Below are 18,396 nucleotides of genomic sequence, written 5' to 3' on the forward strand. Positions count from 1 at the left end.
TGGAAGAGGGCTGGGATGTCTGTTCTTATGTTACCACTTCTCTACAAGTCCTCCAGCCTAATTTTGTTCATGAACATGATGAAAATTATCTCCTCAAATGGATTTAATATTGGATGCTGCTTTCAAGGAAATTCAAAATAGAAAGCAGGCTTTCAAGAAGAAAGAATAAATTATCAACCAGTCTCACAAGGACAGAAATAAGCCAAATCTTATGAAACAGGTTTTGGAGTAAACTTTTTTTTTTTTAAACGTTTCTAATTTAAGTTGAACTCTTCAAATGAAACTGAAGATCTAAACTCTTTAACTCATAAACATTCTAAGCATGAATTCATAGGAATCTATAAGCTCCCTGGAAATTTTACATAAATTTTGCTAGGAAAAGGGTACTAGTTGCTTTCATATGATTCTCAACAGGATCTCAGAGCTTAGAAATGAATGCTGCAAATGCTTAAGAAAATTATGGCAAAAATTCATTACCTTATGAGTTTCTAGTTTAGGTAATAAGCCTAATTCCACAAGAGATTGATTTAGCACAAACACAAAAACTTTAAGCATGAGAACTCTTTTTACTACATAAAAGGGGAGTAAAGAGCTAAAACTGGAGTGCAGAAAACTGGATGATTTGAAGTACATCCAGAATAATCCACAGATTTTAAACAAGATCCTGTGTTGCGTAGTTCCTCTGGTATGCAGAAGGAGGAAGGACGAGGGAGTTTTAAAGACAAGTGGAGAGCATGTTTAGTTTCTCTTGGCCTGTTTTAGTTTCACCGGCCGTATTAAGGGAACATAAGAAGGAGCATTTTAAAATGATTGGTCATGATGGCAACTGTGTGCTTCTATGGTCGCAGAAGGGAAAAGAGCCCAGCTATTTCCCTCTTAACACAACTTTTTCTGCTAAAGGTATTTTGCTGAAAATACCTTCATTTTGCAGTTAGGCACTAGTAGAATAAATAAAGCATATTCTTCTAATGTATCAGAATATTTTCATCTGCTGTTTGTTTTTGTGGACTGTTAGAACATATTTCTACAAAAATTGAGCCAATTGATTGTTCAGTTTGTGAACTACTGTCCAGGACTGAGCAGGACTGCTCAGTATATTCCTCTGTACTACTGATAAGGCCTCTGAAGAATCAGTTTCCCAAATTAGAAGACTCTGGTGTTTTCATTTATTTTTGTCATCTAATTATTTTTCTAACCATTAAGTGAAGTCTAAAGAATGCAGAAAGACTTGATTTCTTTTTATGAGCAACAAGTTTAAAGACCTAATTAGGGCATATTTATTTTACTACTTAACCCTTTTATATTTCTTGAATCTTTTCCAATCATATAAAAGTTGCTGAACATGCTCAATTTCATTTACTAGCTTATAAGATGAAAAAGAGTAAAATAGGAGTATGTTGGACACAGTGGTGAGTAGACAGTATTTCCAATTAATCTCAAAGTTTGGGATTAATTTAGTATTAATCCTATTCTTTGATGTCTTCCTGTTTTTTGTTTTGTTTTGTTTTTTTGTTTCTTGTGGAGTTTCTTTTTGACATGGTGACCTTCCATAACAAAGAGGAAACACCAGGAAACTTGGTACCAACTAAAACCTGTCTCCTTCCACCAAAAAACTGAAATGTCAGCAAATATAATCTCAAATTCAAATACTGATAAGTGTTTTAGAGTGAAACAGGAATAAAGGAATAAAGCTATTAAATTTCAACATCTGCTGGAAAACAATTAAAATGCATGCCAGTTTAATTAAGTTTGGTATTTAATAAGTTACAACTTGCGCAGCAGTAGCATAAATAGATGCCTGATGCATGGGGTATATGTTTGGGTGGGGTCTCTTTCCAGCAAGATTGAATACACTGGGATGAATGTCTGCATGAATATTGTTTATATATTCACCTTTAGTATTCATTCCAGCTATGAGTTATTCAACCACTGTGATTAAGTTTGTACCAAAAAAATTCCAAGTTAAGTTTGCATCTGATTAGCAGTGTTTGAAGCTTGAATTTTTCTAGGATGAGTGGAGTGTAATAACAGGTTTCTGGATCCAAACAAGTCTTCGACCTTATCTGAAAAGAAACTTAAAATTTGAACTCTCTGTTCTTACCATAACCAAGATGCTCTGGATAATCCTAGACACAATCCAGTGACTGTGGTTCCTTCTATCACAAAGTCAGTTGAATTGCCTTCCAAGGTTAGGGGTCTGAATACTCTGTGCCCATTGATTCAGGTCCATGGCTAACATGATGTGCCTCTAACAGCTTTCTTTTAACTAAAATAGTACACATGCCAGCTTGGTTTGTCACAGTGAGAACAGAACCGAAATCTGATAGCAGATTTCTCTCATATTTTTTGTGTGTTTCTTATTTAAATTAAATATGTGACTTTACTCTTCTACAGTGAATAAAAGATGTGTTTAGGAAAATTCAGAAATCTTAAACTTGTAGCTATCCATGATATAAGTAATTAAAATAGAAACAGAAAACTTAGTGTTTATTTCTAATCAAGTGGGAATACTGAAATGCTAAGACCTTCCCCATGTGGTTGGCACACAGTATTTGGATATAGACATTTTATTGACATTTCAGGTTTGTTTATCTACAGTGGAGCCTATCAAGAATAATCATATCTATTCTGTTTTCATTCAGTCAGCAGGCAATTTTTGAGTGCCTGCTGCATACCTGTGTTAGGTTTCAAGATGGGGAGGGAAGGTAGATAAAGCATAGTATTTGCCTAGAGGGATTTTAGGAATAACTGAGCCAAAGGACAACCAACATTAGTGATAGCTAGAGGAGTTATCAAGGGAACTTAGGCTCCAAACCCCTCTGAAGTTCTTGCATTTTTATCCAGTGTGCTAAAAAAATAAATGAATCATTTTTTATTGTAGTTAAGCAGTTTTTTGAGGGTTTGTTTTTGTATTTGTTGGGACCTGGATTGGAAATAAACATGTATGGGAAGAGACTTTAAACTTGTTTTTCTCAACTGCTAATTCAATGACTAGGTTTCATTTTTTTTAGGTAATACCTTATCTATACCTGACAGTATTTTTTTTTCTATTTATAGAAGTGTTGTGTGTTCCAGCTTTTAATATGCTTAGTCACTAAAATAAATTTCTATGTTCAAATGTATGATTGCTAAATGTAAATCTTAAGATTGCTAGGAACCAGCAGGAAAGAGAATATGTATACGCTGTCATTCATTCCTTCATCATATATTGAATATCTACTGAGTTAAGTATTTCAATCATGACTATGAAACTGATAGACCCAACTCTTACTCTGCAAGAAGTTTAAGTCTGACGGAGGATCCAGATAGGAAATAGGTAGAAATACTATGATGTGTTAAGTGCTATGATGAGGAAAAATACAAGGTGTTCTTGGAATACTCTGGAGAGCATCTGACACTCTGTTGGAAGGTCATTCAAGGTTTCCCAGAGGAAGTACTGACAACACTAAGACCTGGATAGAATATGTGAGAGTTAATTTGCCCAGAGGGTAAGGGTGAAGAGGAGAGAGAGAGGGAAAGTTCTACATGTATAAAAGCATAGGGACAATTGAAAACATGGCATGTTAAAAGAACTATAAATTATATATATATATATATGTCAGTAAGAGGCTGGGGCAAATGGGCATGAGAGAAAATCTCAGAGAGGCATATCCTGACAGCTTTAGGGTCCTATTAGTGGGTACAGAAAGCTAAGAGGATCTGCTGAGGGTAGGAAGAAAAAGAGGTGATGGTATTGAGCACAGAGCTTTAGTATAGAGAATAAGTAGAAGATGAACAAGACAAGAACCAAGAAGTCCTTTTAATGGACTGTTGTAGTGAGCCAGGAATGATGATGACAGCAAGAGTCATGGTAGTAAAAGTGAGAATGTGGATAATTTATGAGTTCCAGAAACAATCAGAGAGTACAATCAATCATACATGATATTTAATGGGATGCTTGTATGAGGAAAGAAAGAACTAAATATCCAGGGTTTTGTAAGTAAATGGGTAGACAGTATTACTACCCACTAGGATAGGGAACAACATACAAGAGGGTCCAAGTTTGGAGTGAAAGACAATGAACTCACTTTGAGATACAGAGATGACTAAAAAACTACTGCAAATTCAGACTGGGACTCTGTGAGGACTTGAAGTGGAGATCTGGGATTGATCTGCCCCTAGAGCTCATGGGATGTAAATGGGGCATCTAAAAAATGGTGATCTCACTCTTTCTGGCCATTTCTTAGATCACCTTGCTGTCTTTTCTTTCTCTTTGCAACCTATAAATTCTAGAGTTTTCTTAGCCCCAATCTTAGGCCATCGTCTCTAACTGTAGCCTCACTCAGGACGATTGCATCCAGTCCTATTGCTTTAAATAGCACTCAAAGTCTGACACGGTTTGAAGTTACCTTCATTTAGACTTCTTACTTAGCCCTGGATGTTTATACCCAAATGCCTGTCTAATATACCCACTTGAGTGATACCATGCAATGCAAACAGGTTGTTCGAGACAGAATTTAGAATTTTCCCATCAGTCTTATTACTCCCATTCACCTCTATCTCAGTAAATGGTACCATCTTCAACCTTGTAGCTCACCCCAAACTATGCATTAGGTTGGTTTCTTCCCTTTCATTTATTTAGTCCCTCAAATTCAGTGTAATTCCAGGTTGTTTTGTTTCTGTTCTATCTCCAAAATGTATCCTAAATCCATCCATCCACTTCTCTTGGATTACTGCAGTCTCCCAACATGTATGCTTAATGCCTTCAATTCATTCTGTACGGACTACCAGAGTGATCTTTTAAAAGTTCAAGTCAGAGCATGTAACTATTCTATATATAATGTTCTGATGGCTTCCCATTAGATTTAAATAGTAATTTAAGTCCCTTACCCCTACTTGGCTTTTGCATACCTCTAATCTCATTTTGAAATCACTCTCCCTATCTTGCTGAGAACCAACCAAACCAGTTACTCTGTTCTTCAGATTCCAAACTCAATTATGCTTTGGTGCCTTTGTATTGTCTGTCCCTTCAGATGGAATAGTATCCCCCAGCACATCCTACCCTTGGCTTTTTTAGTCAGCTCAGATAGATGTTACCAACTCAGAGAGTCTTTTTGCTCACTTCTCTAATTAATCCCATTTCAGTTCTCTATCCTGTCACTCAGATTTATTTCCTTCCTAGCACTTACAAACCTGCAGTTGTCTTATTGGCTTAAGTGTTCGTTTAAATAAGCTTCACTCAGGGACCTGGGTGGCTCAGTAGGTTAAAGCCTCTGCCTTTGGCTCAGGTCGTGATCCCAGGGTCCTGAATTAAGCCCCACATCAGGCTCTCTGCTCAGCAAGGAGCCTGCCTCCCCCTTTCTCTATTTCTGTCTGTCAAATAAATAAATAAAATCTTTTTAATGAAACAAGATGGGGTTGGGAGGTAGACAAACCATAAGTGACTCTTAATCTCACAAAACAAACTGGGGGGAGGGGGGTTGGGAGAAGGGGGGTGGGGTTATGGACATTGGGGAGGGTATGTGCTATGATGAGTGCTGTGAAGTGTGTAAACCTGGCAATTCACAGACCTGTACCCTGGGGATTAAAAATATATGTTTATAAAAAATAAATAAAAATGAAAAAAAAATCTTTTTAAAAACTTTAAATAAATAAATAAATAAATATGCTTCACTAATGGGGGAACCCAGACTATCTTGTTCACTCATACATCCCTTGAACTCAGAATGATACTTTGAATATAGCTATCTGTTAAATAAGAATGAATAGATGAATGAATATTGGGGAGGGTCTACACTAGAATCCTGAAGACACCAGCCTTTAAGGAGTATGCAGAGGAAGAAGAGCTTGGTGGGACTGAGAAATAGCAATGAGAGATAGAGGACCACTAAGACCAAGGTGCCACTAAAGCGATATGCCCTACTGTAGGTCTGCAGGAAAAGAGAGTTCAGAAGACAGCAGTCCTTCTGGCTGAGAGGGAGCAGGAAATGCTGTGTGGAGAAAGAGAATTTTTATTGAACCTTAGGTAAGGAAATCTTGTAAGAAGGAGTGGATAGAAGCCCAAAGGCCTAGGTACGGAAAATGCATGTCTGTTTGGGAGAATAGAGTCATCTTGTTTGTCTTTCACATACCTCATTTAATATGTAGAGTAACCCCTTTAGAAGCCTCCATCAAGATCACAGAGTAAGTAGAAGAATGAGAATCTAAATTCACATCTGTCTGACTATGAATCCTACTCTTACTCCAACTTTAAGCCATTGAATTTCTATAAATAATCATATTCACCCTGCAAATAATAGTATGGCAGTGATGGAATGAGGTGTGAACAAGCATGGTGGAAGTAAAACAGATAAGCTTAACTTTGAATATTACTATGGCCTTAAGGGAAATTGAGGTTGAGGATAAAATGAACTATAGGCATACATTGGAGATAGAGTGGGTTTACTTCCAGACAACCACAATAAAGTGAATATCGCAATAAAGTGAGTCAAATGAATTTTTTTGTTTCCCAGTGTATATAAGAGTTATGTTTACACCATACTGTGGTCTGTTAAGTATGCAATAGCATTATAGCTAAAAAACTGTATGTGTATATATATGTGTATATATATATATACATATATATAAAACTATATGTGTATACATATATATATGTATATACATACACCTTAATTTAAAAATACTTTATTGCTAAAAAATGCTAATCATTATCTGACCTTCCATCAAATTATCATCCTTTTGCTGATGAGAGTCTTTACCTCAGTGTTGAAGGCTGCTGACTGATCAGGCTGGTGGTTGCTGAAGGTTGGGGTGGCTGTGGCAATTTTTTAAAAGAGGACAGCAATAAGGTTTGCCAAGCTTGATTCTTCCTTACATGAACAATTTCTCAATAGCATGCAATGCCCTTTCATGGCATTTTATCCATAGTAGAGCTTGTTTCAAAATTGGTTTTTTTTTTTTTGAAAGCATGTGATTATTTTTATTCTAGATATTTTACCATCAGTGAGGCTCACCGACATACACAATGTTACCAAATAAGATATTACTGATAAGATATAATACAGGTGATAAGCCTAAAGAATTCTTGCCTCGTGATTGGCTGTATTTAGCTTCTCTTCTAATGCTTCCTTCAGGTTTTCCAGCTCTTGTTGAAGTTGACTTTTATCCTCTTCCAGGTTTAGTTTCTCCTTTTTGTATTGTTCCTCCAATTCCACTTGCAGTTTCTTCTTATCCCTAATTGCATTACTGTGGACAGCCTCAATTGCCATGTGGTGCTTCCAAGCTAATTCTTCCAAAGTGTTAGAATGAGCCTCATTTAATTGAGCTACCTCCCCTTCAAGTCTATTTTGCAGGTTTTTGAGCTCCATCTCATAATATTCTTGCTGAGTCCTCCAAAACCCTGCCACTGCTTTATCAACTAAGTTTGTGTCATATTCTAAATCCTTTGCTGTCTTATCAAGAATCTTCACAGCACTGGAACACGTGGGTGGCTCAGTTAGTTAAGCATCTCCTAATTCTAGGTCAGGTCATGATCTCACTGAAATTGAGCCCAGCATCTGGCTCCATGCTCAGTAGGGAGCCTGCTGGAGATCCTCTCTCCCTCTCCCTTTGCCCCTCCCCCTGCTCATGTGTGCTCACTCACTCTCTCAAATAAATAAATCTTTAAAAAAAATCTTCACAGCATCTTCACAAGGAATAGATTCCATCTCAAGAAACCACTTTCTTTGCTCATCCGTAAGAAGGTACATGTCTGTTTTGTCATGACATTGCAACAAATCAGTCACATCTTCAAAATCCACTTCTAATTCTGGTTCTTTTGTTCTTTCTATATGAGCAATTATTACCACACTGAAGTCTTGAACCTCCCAAAGTCATCCATGAAGGTTGAAATCACTTCTTCCAAATTCCTGTTCATGATGATATTTTGACCTCTTCCCATGACTCATGAATGTTCTTAATGCCATCTACAGTGGTGAATCCTTACCAGAAGATTATCAGTTTACTTCACCCAGATCTATTAGAGGAATCACTGTGTATGGTAGCTTATGAAATGTATATCTTGAATAAGATTTGAAAGTCAAAATGACTTCTTGATCCATGGGCTACAGAATGCATGTTGTGTTAGCAGGCATAAAAACAACATGAATCTCATTGTACATCTCAGTCAGAGCTCTTGAGTCAGGTACATTGTCAATGAGCAGCCGTATTTTGAAAGGAATCTTTTTGTTCTGAGCAGTAGGTCTCAATAGTGGATTTAAAATAGTCAGTGAACCATAATTGTAAACATATGTGCTATCATCTGAGCTTTGTTGTTTCATTTATACAGCAGATGGATATTTAGCATAATTCTTAAGAACCCAGGGATTACGGGGGTAGTAAATGAGCACTGGATTCAACCTAAAATCACCAGCTGCATTAGCCCTTACCAGCAGAGTCAGGCTGTCCTTTGAAGCTTTGAAATCAGGCACTGACTTCTCCTCTCTAGCTATGAAAGTCCTAGATGGTATCTTCTCCCAACAGAAGACTGTTTCATCTACATTGAAAATCTGTTGTTTGGGGTAGTCATTAATGATCTTAGCTAGATCTTCTGGATAACTTGCTGCAACTCCTACATCAGCCCTTGTTGCTTCACCTTACACTTCAATGTTACGGAGATGGCTTCTTTCCTTAAACCTCCTGAACCAACCTCTGCTAGCTTCCAGCTTCTCTTCTGCAGCTTTCTTACCTCTCTCAGCCTTCATAATATTGAAGAGAGTCAGGGCCTTGCTCTGGATTTGGTTTTGGCTTAAGGGAATGTTGTAGCTGGTTTGATCTTCTATCCAGACCACTCAGTAACTTCTTCCATATCAGCAATAAGGCTGTTTCGCTTTCTTATTCACATGTCACTGCAGTAGCACTTTTAATATTCTTTAAGAACCTTTTCTTTGTCTTCACAAGTTGGCTGTTTGGTGCAAGAGGCCTGTTTCAGCTTTCCACATACCTTCCTCACTAAGCTTAATCATTTTTAGCTTTTGATTTAAAGTGAGAGATATATGACTCTTTCTTTCATCTGAACACTTAGAGGAGAGGGAGAGAGACTAGGAATGACTGGTTAGAGGAACCTTTAAAACATATACATTTGTTGTTCAAGTTTACCATCTTGTGTGGGTGTGGTGCATGATGCCCCAAAATGATAACAGTAACATCAAAGACTACTGTTCACAGATCACCATAACAAATATAATGGAAGAGTTGAAGTATTGTGGAAATTACCAAGATGTGACACAAAGTGAGTAAATGCTATTGGAAGAATGGTGCTGATAGACTTGCCCTACACAGGGTTACCACAATTTATAAAAAAATGCATTAATTGCAAAGCATACTAAAGTGAAGTGCAGTAAACAAGGTGTGCCTGTATTCTCATTTCAGCACTACATCTGTCCCAAAATATGAGAAATTCCGAAATATTTGAACCGTGAAGCTTCCATTGGTTAGATGGTTGACAGATCCAATTTACTTGTAATGAGAAGCATCTCCTCTTTATCATTTTTTGTTCTGTTTTGCAAAATAACCTATACTGATTACTTGATATTTGATATATACCACATTTTCTTTATCCATTCTGATATCCATCTGTTGATGGACACTTAGTTGTTTCCATGTCTTGGCTATTATAAATAATGCTACAAAGAACATGGGGGTACAAATATTCCTTCAACATCATGTTTTTGGTTTTGTTTTTAATTTTTATTTTTGTAGTTTCAAGTTTGTATTTAAATTCCAATTAACATACAGTGTGACATTAGTTTCAAAAGAATGAAACTGAGCCACTTTGTTACACCTTACACAAAAATAAATTCAAAATGGATAAAAGACCTAAATGTGAGACAGAAAACCATCAAAATCCTAGCGAAGAACAGAGGTGGTAACTCTTTGACATTGGCTGTAGAACTTCTTACTAGGTATGTCTCCAGAAGCAAGGGGAACAAAAGCAAAAATGAGTGATTGGAACTTTGTCAAGATAATAATTTTCTGCATAGTGAAGGATACAGTCAACCAAACAAAGGCAGCCTTGGAAATGGAAGAAGATATTTGTAAATGACATATCGGATAGATAGTATCCAAAATCTATAAAGAATTAATCAAACTCAACATCAAAAAACAACCCAAATAATCCAATGAAAAAATGGACAGAAGAAATGAATAGACATTTTTCCAAAGAAAACCATGGTATTTTTGTTTGCTTCAAGTATATACCCAGAAAAGGAATTGCTGGATGATTTGGTAGTTCTGTTCTTATTTTTTGAGGAACTGCCATACTGTTTTCTGTAGTGGTAGTACCAACTTGTAGTCTCACCAACAGTGTGCTAAGATTCTTTTTTCCTCATATCCTCAACGGCATTTGTTCTCTCTCGTCTTTTTGATGATTACCATTCTAACAGATGTCAGGTGGTACTTCATTGTGGTTATGATTTGCATTTTCCCGATGGTTAGTCATACTGAACACTTTTTAACATACCTGTTGGCCTTTTGTACCTCTTCTTTGGAAAAATGTCTATTCAGGCTCTCTGCCCATTTTTAATTGGGTTGTTGTTACTGTTGTTAGCTATTGAGTTTTATGAGTTCTTTATGTATTTTGGATATTAACTTCCTATCAGAAATATGACCTGCAGATTTTTTTCCCCAATCTGTAGGTTGTTTTCACATTTCATTGATTATTTCTTTTGCTGTTCAGAAGCTTTTTAGTTTGTTTAGTAGTCCCACTTGTTCATTTTTTATTTGTTGTTTGTGTTTTAGGTTTTATCAAAAAAAGCATTGCCAAGACCCATGTCAGGGAGCTTTTTCCTATGTTTTCTTCTAAGAGTTTTATAGTTTCAGGTCTTTATGTTCAAGTCTAATTCATTTGGAGTTAATTTTTGTGAGTGGTGTAAGATTGGGGTCTAAGTCCACTCTTTAGCATGTGACTATCCAGTTTTCCCAGCATCATTTATGGAAAAGACTATTTTTTCTCCAGAATTCTTAGCTCACTTGTCAGATATTGATTATATACGCATTGGTTTATTTCTGGGTTCTTGTTTCTGATCCACTGATGTTTGTGCCTGTTCTTTACCAGTACCATATCATTTTGATTACTCTAGCTTTATAATATTGCTTAAAATTAGAAGTGCAGCGATTCCCGCTTTGTTCTTACTCAGATTGCTTTGGCTATTTGAGGTCTTCTGTGGTTTCTTACAAATTTTAGGATTTTTTTGTTTTCTGTTAAAAAAAAAAAATGCCATGGAAAGCTAGATAGGGATTGCACTGAATCTATAGATGGCTTTGGGTAGTATGGGTATTTTAATAAGATGAATTCTTCTAATTCATGAATACAGATAATTTTCCATTTATTTGTGCCTTCTAATTCTTTCCCCAATGTTTCATAGTTTCCAATGTACAGACCTTTCATCTCCTTAGTTAAATTCATTCCTATGAATTTAATTGTTTTTGATGCTATTGTAAAAGGAATCATTTTCTTTATTTTTCAGCAAATTCATTGTCTATATAGAAACGCTACTGGTTTTTGCATATAATTTTGTATATGCAATTTTATTGAATTGATTATATCTAACAGTTTTTTGGTGGAGTCTTTTGTATTTTCTATATATAAAATCAAGTCATCTGCAAATAGAAACAGTTTTACTTCTTCCTTGCCAATTCTGATGCTTTTTATTTCTTTTTTGTTTTATTTTGTTTTTTTAAAGATTTTATCCATTTATTTGAGAGAGAGACACAGTGAGAGAGGGAACACAAGCAGGGGGAGTGGGAGTGGGATCCTGGCCTCGATCCCAGGATCCTGGGATCATGACCTGAGCAGAAGGCAGGCATTTAAGAACTGAGCCACCCAGGTGCCCGTTTTGTTTTGATTTTGTTTTTTGCCTGAATGCTCTAGCTAGAACTTCCAGTGCTATGTTGAATAAAATTGGTGACAGTGAGCACCCTTGTCTACTTTCTGGTATTAGAGGAAAAGCTTTCAACCTTTCACCATTGAGTATGATGTTAGCTCTGAGCTTGTCTTATAGGGCCATTATTAAGTATGGGTATGTTCCTTCTATATTCACTTTTTTGAGAATTTTTAATATGAACAGATGCTGAATTTTTCAAATGCTTTTTCTGAACCTATTGAAATGATCATGTGATTTTGGCATCAGGCATCAGGCATATTGGCCTGTAGTTTTCTTTTCTTATAGTATTATTAGCTGACTTTGATATCAGAGTAATGCTAACCTTGTAAAATGAGTTTGGGAGTGTTCCCACTTCAATTTTTTGGAAGCATTTGAGAGGTATTGGCTTCTAATGTTAATTTTTCTTTCAATGTTTGGTAAAAATCACCAGTGAAACCATCGGGTCCTGGGCCTTTCTTTCTGGGAGGTTTTTTATTACTGATTCAGTCTCCTTATGCATTATTGGTCTGCTCAGATTTTCTGTTTCTTCATCATTCATACTTGGTATCTGTTCCTAGGGATTTACTCATTTCTTCTAGGATATTCTAGTTTGTTGGTGTACTGTTGTCCATAGTAGTCTCTTACGATCCTTTGTATTTCTGTGGTATCATTTGTAATGTCTACTCCTCCTTTTATAATTTTATTTAATCGAGTCTTCCCTCTTTTTCTTGGTTAATCTAGCTAAAAGTTTGTCAATTTTACCTTCTCAAATAACCAACTCTTAGTTTTGTTAATATTTTCTATTGGTTTTTCGTTATTTTATTTTATTTTATTTTATTTTATTTTATTTCTGCTCTAATCCTTATTGTTTCCTTCTTCTGCTAACTTACAGGTTTTTTTTACACAATTATATTTTAAAATAGAATAAAATTGTTCCTTTGAGCACATTAAATTGAAATTTAGGATTCCCCAAATTATAGAAGCTAACACTGTGAAGGCTGTCATTCTTTCTGCACCCCACTACCCCTGCACCAGAAGACTCCATAGATGAAGTTTTAGTTTACAAATGCATCTGCCCATCTAATTTTTTTTTTTATCTGCATAGAGCAGTTTTGCAAGTCTGAGTTTAAATCTTGACTAAACTCTTCCAACCTTCTTCTGAAATGGAAATGAACAGCCACATTATGAAATAGCCTACAGTGACTACTTTTTAGAACTAGATGTCAGTATCTGTAAGCATATTGACATAACTTGCTGAAATTTGATAATATAGTTACTTGGTTTTCCTGAGGTCACGGAAATAGAATTTGAAAAGATTCTCAGTTTTTTAAATATATTCAGAAGTAAAATCTAGAAGCATACTAAATTTTTAAGCCAATTTTAATCAAGTTGAGTGATTATGCATCAAAACTTGTAACAATCATAAATAGCCTTTCTAAAAATGACATCCTAATTATGATCACATCTGTACCCTTCTCACTCTATAAAGTTTTATATATACCTATGCAGAGCTGAATGGATTTCTTGTTATTTTAAGGTCTCTGTGTTTTGAGTCTTCTGTAAATTTTCTCAAGCATTTTTCTTTACCTAGAATGGTCTTCTCTCACTGCAACTGAAGAAATCCTTATAATTCTTGAGTCTTCTATCAATCTTCCTCATTTTGATATTACTGTAGTTCATGTTTATATGAGCCTTATGGCACATAAGGCACATAACTCCATATTCTACCTTTAAATTAAATGTAAGCTTCCAGAGAGCACTATGGCCAGTCACCATCATGTTTTTCATGGCATCTAGCACGGTACTCAGCTGACAGGCTCAATAAACAATGAGCTAAACTGCAGTTCTGAAAATAGGTGTTAAACCTACCATTAAACGTTTGCCATGTTTAGTAATAAAGGTGTAATGCTTACTTCCACAGAAAATTCCACATGAAACCTTTTATAAAATCCAACTTTCTTTGACTAAATAGCATTTAAACTGAAGAGAATGGGTTATTTCATTGTGTCTTTATAACAGCATCTTATGATCACTTGCTAGATTGTAAAATATATCTTCAGGAAAATTAATGAAAGTGCTCTTTAAATTTTGTGCCATTTGACTTGTATTTATTACCAAAATACCTGAATTCTTATACAGCACATTATAATATCAATTATTTTAAACTTAAATTAGCTAGGAGGTACTTGAACTTTTTACAAGATTGATAGCTCTGTGGCAGTTTCCAAAGCTGGAAATGTCAGAGCGGATTCTGAGGAAAGATTTGGGGTTTTGAAAGTATTTTGAATAGAGAAAGAGAAAGGAATACAACATTTTCTTAGCATTGCTTCAGCAATGCCATTTTAAGCATCCACTTAAAGCATTAACTGCAGTGAGGATGACATCAGCCAGTTGTTCTGTTTTGTTTTCTTGGCTGCAGTAATTTCACCATGTCTTCATGCTGCATTTTGCCACAAAGAGAACATTTGCCTTGAATTACAGAAAACGGAAAGGAGACTGGAATGCCAACTTCCTTCTGGGATTCTAACCCATAACTTCTTTTAGCAGGCACTGTTGAATTTTTATGTAATACTATAAATGAGTGGCCTAAGTAGTAAGTTTTAACTGTAAGTCAATACCTTTGAATAGAAAAATCTGACGATTCAGGGTTCTGTTTTCTCCCTATGTGAATAAAGTAATTTTCCTATTAGGTGACTACCTACCATTTCCTTCTATCTGTTGTTTTCTCCTCAAATAAAATTATTTTAGCTTCAGAGTATTTTTTTGGTTAAAGTTTCTGGGGCATATGGAAGAGGACAGGTAGAGTAGAAGTTAATATTTTTAAAGCCAAAGAGTTAAACAAATGAATGTTTCAAATGTGTTTATTTCTCTTTAATTCTTTGCAAGGATTACTTGCAGGTAATTGGGTCTTATTTTGAATTCAAATGGTATTTTTAATATAGACATGTTTGGAAGGATATTTTTAGTTTTTCTTAATGCTTAGATTTAGTGAGTTTATAATCCTTTTAACATTTTTTTCAAAAAAAATAATTTTTTAAAAAGACATTATTTTTTTTCTTCTTTTTCTTTCCTGTATACTTTATGAAGATATATCATTGTAATGGTATATCAAAGGAATGATCACTTAGATTACACCCTGAGAGAAACCTTTCTCTTAACTTTAAAAATATAACTTAAATGGCCTATTTTTCTCAGATAAAAAATGTTTTTAACAATTTCTTATGTATTTGGGCAAAGTAAAGAGTTACATGGGATAGTTTAATATGAATAAAATTTCTGCTGTGAATCTAAATTTCCCTGTTTCTCTTAATTTCATTTTAAAAATTATGCTTCAGGGGCGCCTGGATGGCTCAGTGGGTTAAAGCCTCTGCCTTCAGCTCAGGTCATGATCTCAGGGTCTGGGATTGAGCCCTATATCGGGGGGCTCTGCTCAGCAGGGAGCCTTCTTTCTCCTCTCTCTCTGCCTGCCTCTCTGCCTACTTGTGATCTGTCTGTCAAAGAAATAAATAAAAATCTTTTCAAAAAATTATGCTTCAGGATTATTTTATATTATATTAAACACTAGCGCTAAATACTGTTTTATCTAATATATGGTGTATTTGGAAGGATTTAGAAGAAAGAAGTTTAATCATTTACACTTTAAGTTTAATCATTTACACTTTAAGTTTAATCATAAACACTTTGCTTACTACCCGAGTGGTACTTAACCGTACCAACATTGTCTGTGAAGGAAGAAAGTCAAGCTGAATAGAATGTCATAAGTGCAAGAAGATAGGAACTGAAACCAACATTATGGTTAGGATTTTAGAACCCTATGCATACAGATATTTTAATAGACAATACTGGGGCCCATTGTCCTCATATCCTGAAATAAATGTATAATTGACACAAATTATGTCCCATTTTGGTAGAAAGATTCTAAAATAGATCTGGAGATAGTACCATCTATGCAAGTAGAGTCAAATGCCTCATCTTTATTCAGCATTTTCTATATCAAGAAAGAATTAATTTCTTACCACCAGAATTACCTATAGGGTTTGCAGAACCTGCCAGTGAAGGTATTGAAAACAAGTCCAGTCATCTCCTAAGGTTGATGCTGAAACACGGACTTCAGTAGATAAAATCCTTACAAGTACTGCTTTTAAGTATTTACCTCCAATAATTTGCTTATATCAGTAAATAGGACTCATCTGATAATAGCAGAATATTTTACGTACTTTTGATACGAGTTCATGAAGTCAAAGGTTTTTAATAGAAAAAGCCTTTCTATATATTTTTTCTGTACTGTTTTATACTATGGCAACTATGCAGATCTATAAATTGACTCTTGTCTCCTTGAAGAAAAAAAACTGACATGAGATTTAAATGATGTGTTTTTCTCTCTTGGAACAGTAAAAGACACACCACCAACAAAATCAATAAACCAAAAAATAAAAGCAAAAACAAAAAGCCCTCTTCACAAATTTTGAGCACCATCTACAGCTTTCTGTGATGAGAGATACAGCTCCCATTCTTGAGGGATTCAAAAGGAGTCAAATGGTGTTGAGCTAAATTACAGCCCTAAATGTATATTGGTGAAGTGAGATGCTGATCCATTTGCACACTAATGTGCTATTTTTAAGTCATGCATCATAGCATCTTCAAAGAGGCCTGTCATAATTATGATGGATTAGACTGCAGAGTCAGTCCTCGATGCAGTAATTGTTTCACAGATGCTGCCAGTGTGACTTGAATTCATAATAAATTATGTCAGAGAGGCGGGAGAAGGAGCAAAATCAAACACCAAAGGAAAACTGCTGTGGCTAAACCTGTTTGGGCTTTAGGAAACCAAAATATTAGCCGCTAGTCAAAAGACAGTATTTGCAGCTGAGTATAAATTTGTACCTGTGACATAGAGGATGAAGGTTGACATATTTGGCATTTTTTATTTAAAGTTCTCAATCAAAAAAAATACAAAAAAACAAAAAGTTCTCAATCTCTGTCTCAATATCTTTCTTTCCTTCCTTACCTCCCTTCCTCCCTTCCTCTCTCTTTCTCTCTCTCTTTCATTCTTTCTGTCTGTCTGTTTGTCTTTTCTCACTCATTCACTCTCATAGCTTATGAAAAATTATTTTGGGACATTAGCTGAAATCAGTACGGTGACCGTAACATATTTTTGTGTGTTCCTGTATATATTACATTATCTTGTTATAATTTGACCTTAAGAATTTCAAACAAAATTGGTGATATTTATGGCTGATAGAACTATTCTTTTTCATTCCTTAGAAAGCCATACTTTATAGGAAATAATTGGACTATTAAAATAAAGGGATATGGGCGCCTGGGTGGCTCAGTGGGTTAAGCCTCTGCCTTCATCTCAAGTCCTGATCTCAGGGTCCTGGGATTGAGTCCCACATCGGGCTCTCTGCTCAGTGGGGAGCCTGCTTCCTCCTCTCTCTCTCTCTCTCTGCCCACTTGTGATCTCTGTCCAATAAATAAAGTCTTTAAAATAAAGGGATAAGTGTAAATAATATGACTAATAGGATCTAAATTACAACATTCTAAGTTGTGGTTTAATTGACATCTGTCATTTAAGTAAATAATTTCTGAGTCTGTCTCTTTAGTCTTAAAAAAAATGCCAGGGGAACCTGTGGAGTAAAGTTGGCTAAGCATCCAACTCTTGGTTTTGGATCAGATATTGATCTCAGGGTTATGAGAGCAAGCCCTGTGTCAGGCTCTGTGTTCCGTGCAGAGTCTGCTTGAGATTCTCTCTCCCTTTCCCTCTGCCCCCTTGCTCATGCTCTCTCTCTTTCTCAAAAATAAATAAATAAATTTTTATTAAAAGTTCCAAATCTGGTTTTAGAATTTGAGTGTCACTGTACCACATAATCAAAAATCCTGTGTGTGCCCACCCACATGTGCACAATTTAAATAATGAGCTATTTACTGCATTTTGATGAGCAAAGATAGCTATTGAGGCAGATAAGCATATGCCATGTCTTTTCCTAGGTTAAGAGTTCAGTAGTTATAAAAGTTTCCATAAGTCATTTGTTGAGTATCATTAGTTTTTTTTTTTAATGTACTCTACCAGACTTTTTACATAGTCTTCTCTGTACTTGATGACTGCTGTTATATTCTACTAGTCCTTCTACCTCAGTGATATTGATAGACATGTTTAATTGATTATTAACGTTTTAAAACTAACTTTGACTTAGTGAGATATCTATTTGTCTCTTACTAAGGCAAGATGGAATGAAGCTAAATTTCATGAAAGATTTCAGTTGATGGTATCCAGACCTTGACAGCTAAGAGTGTGTTTCCTCTCTCCTGTAGTCCCTTGGCTCTTAAACAGTCACATGGCCTTACCACAGTCCAAGGCAGTACATCTTTGTGTTAGCTTAATTCCATAACACTTGCCCTGAGCAGAGATTCAACTAATGCTTGACTGAATGCACAAATGAACTAAAGACTCAAAATGTGGGCAAAGTGAATTTATTAGTAAAATAAAACATTTTCCCTGAATTATGCATTTTTCTTG

The 18,396-nt window shown here is 35.5% G+C and overlaps 1 protein-coding gene across 1 annotated transcript in view; it reads left to right on the plus strand.

The window, feature by feature from the left end:
- Positions 1-18,396, plus strand: part of TET2 (tet methylcytosine dioxygenase 2) — a 133,042-nt gene that overhangs the window by 56,107 nt on the left and 58,539 nt on the right. The window lies entirely within an intron of this gene.

This window comes from Mustela nigripes, chromosome 1 (assembly GCF_022355385.1).
Source record: "Mustela nigripes isolate SB6536 chromosome 1, MUSNIG.SB6536, whole genome shotgun sequence".
In the NCBI taxonomy this organism is placed as follows: Eukaryota; Metazoa; Chordata; class Mammalia; order Carnivora; family Mustelidae; genus Mustela; species Mustela nigripes.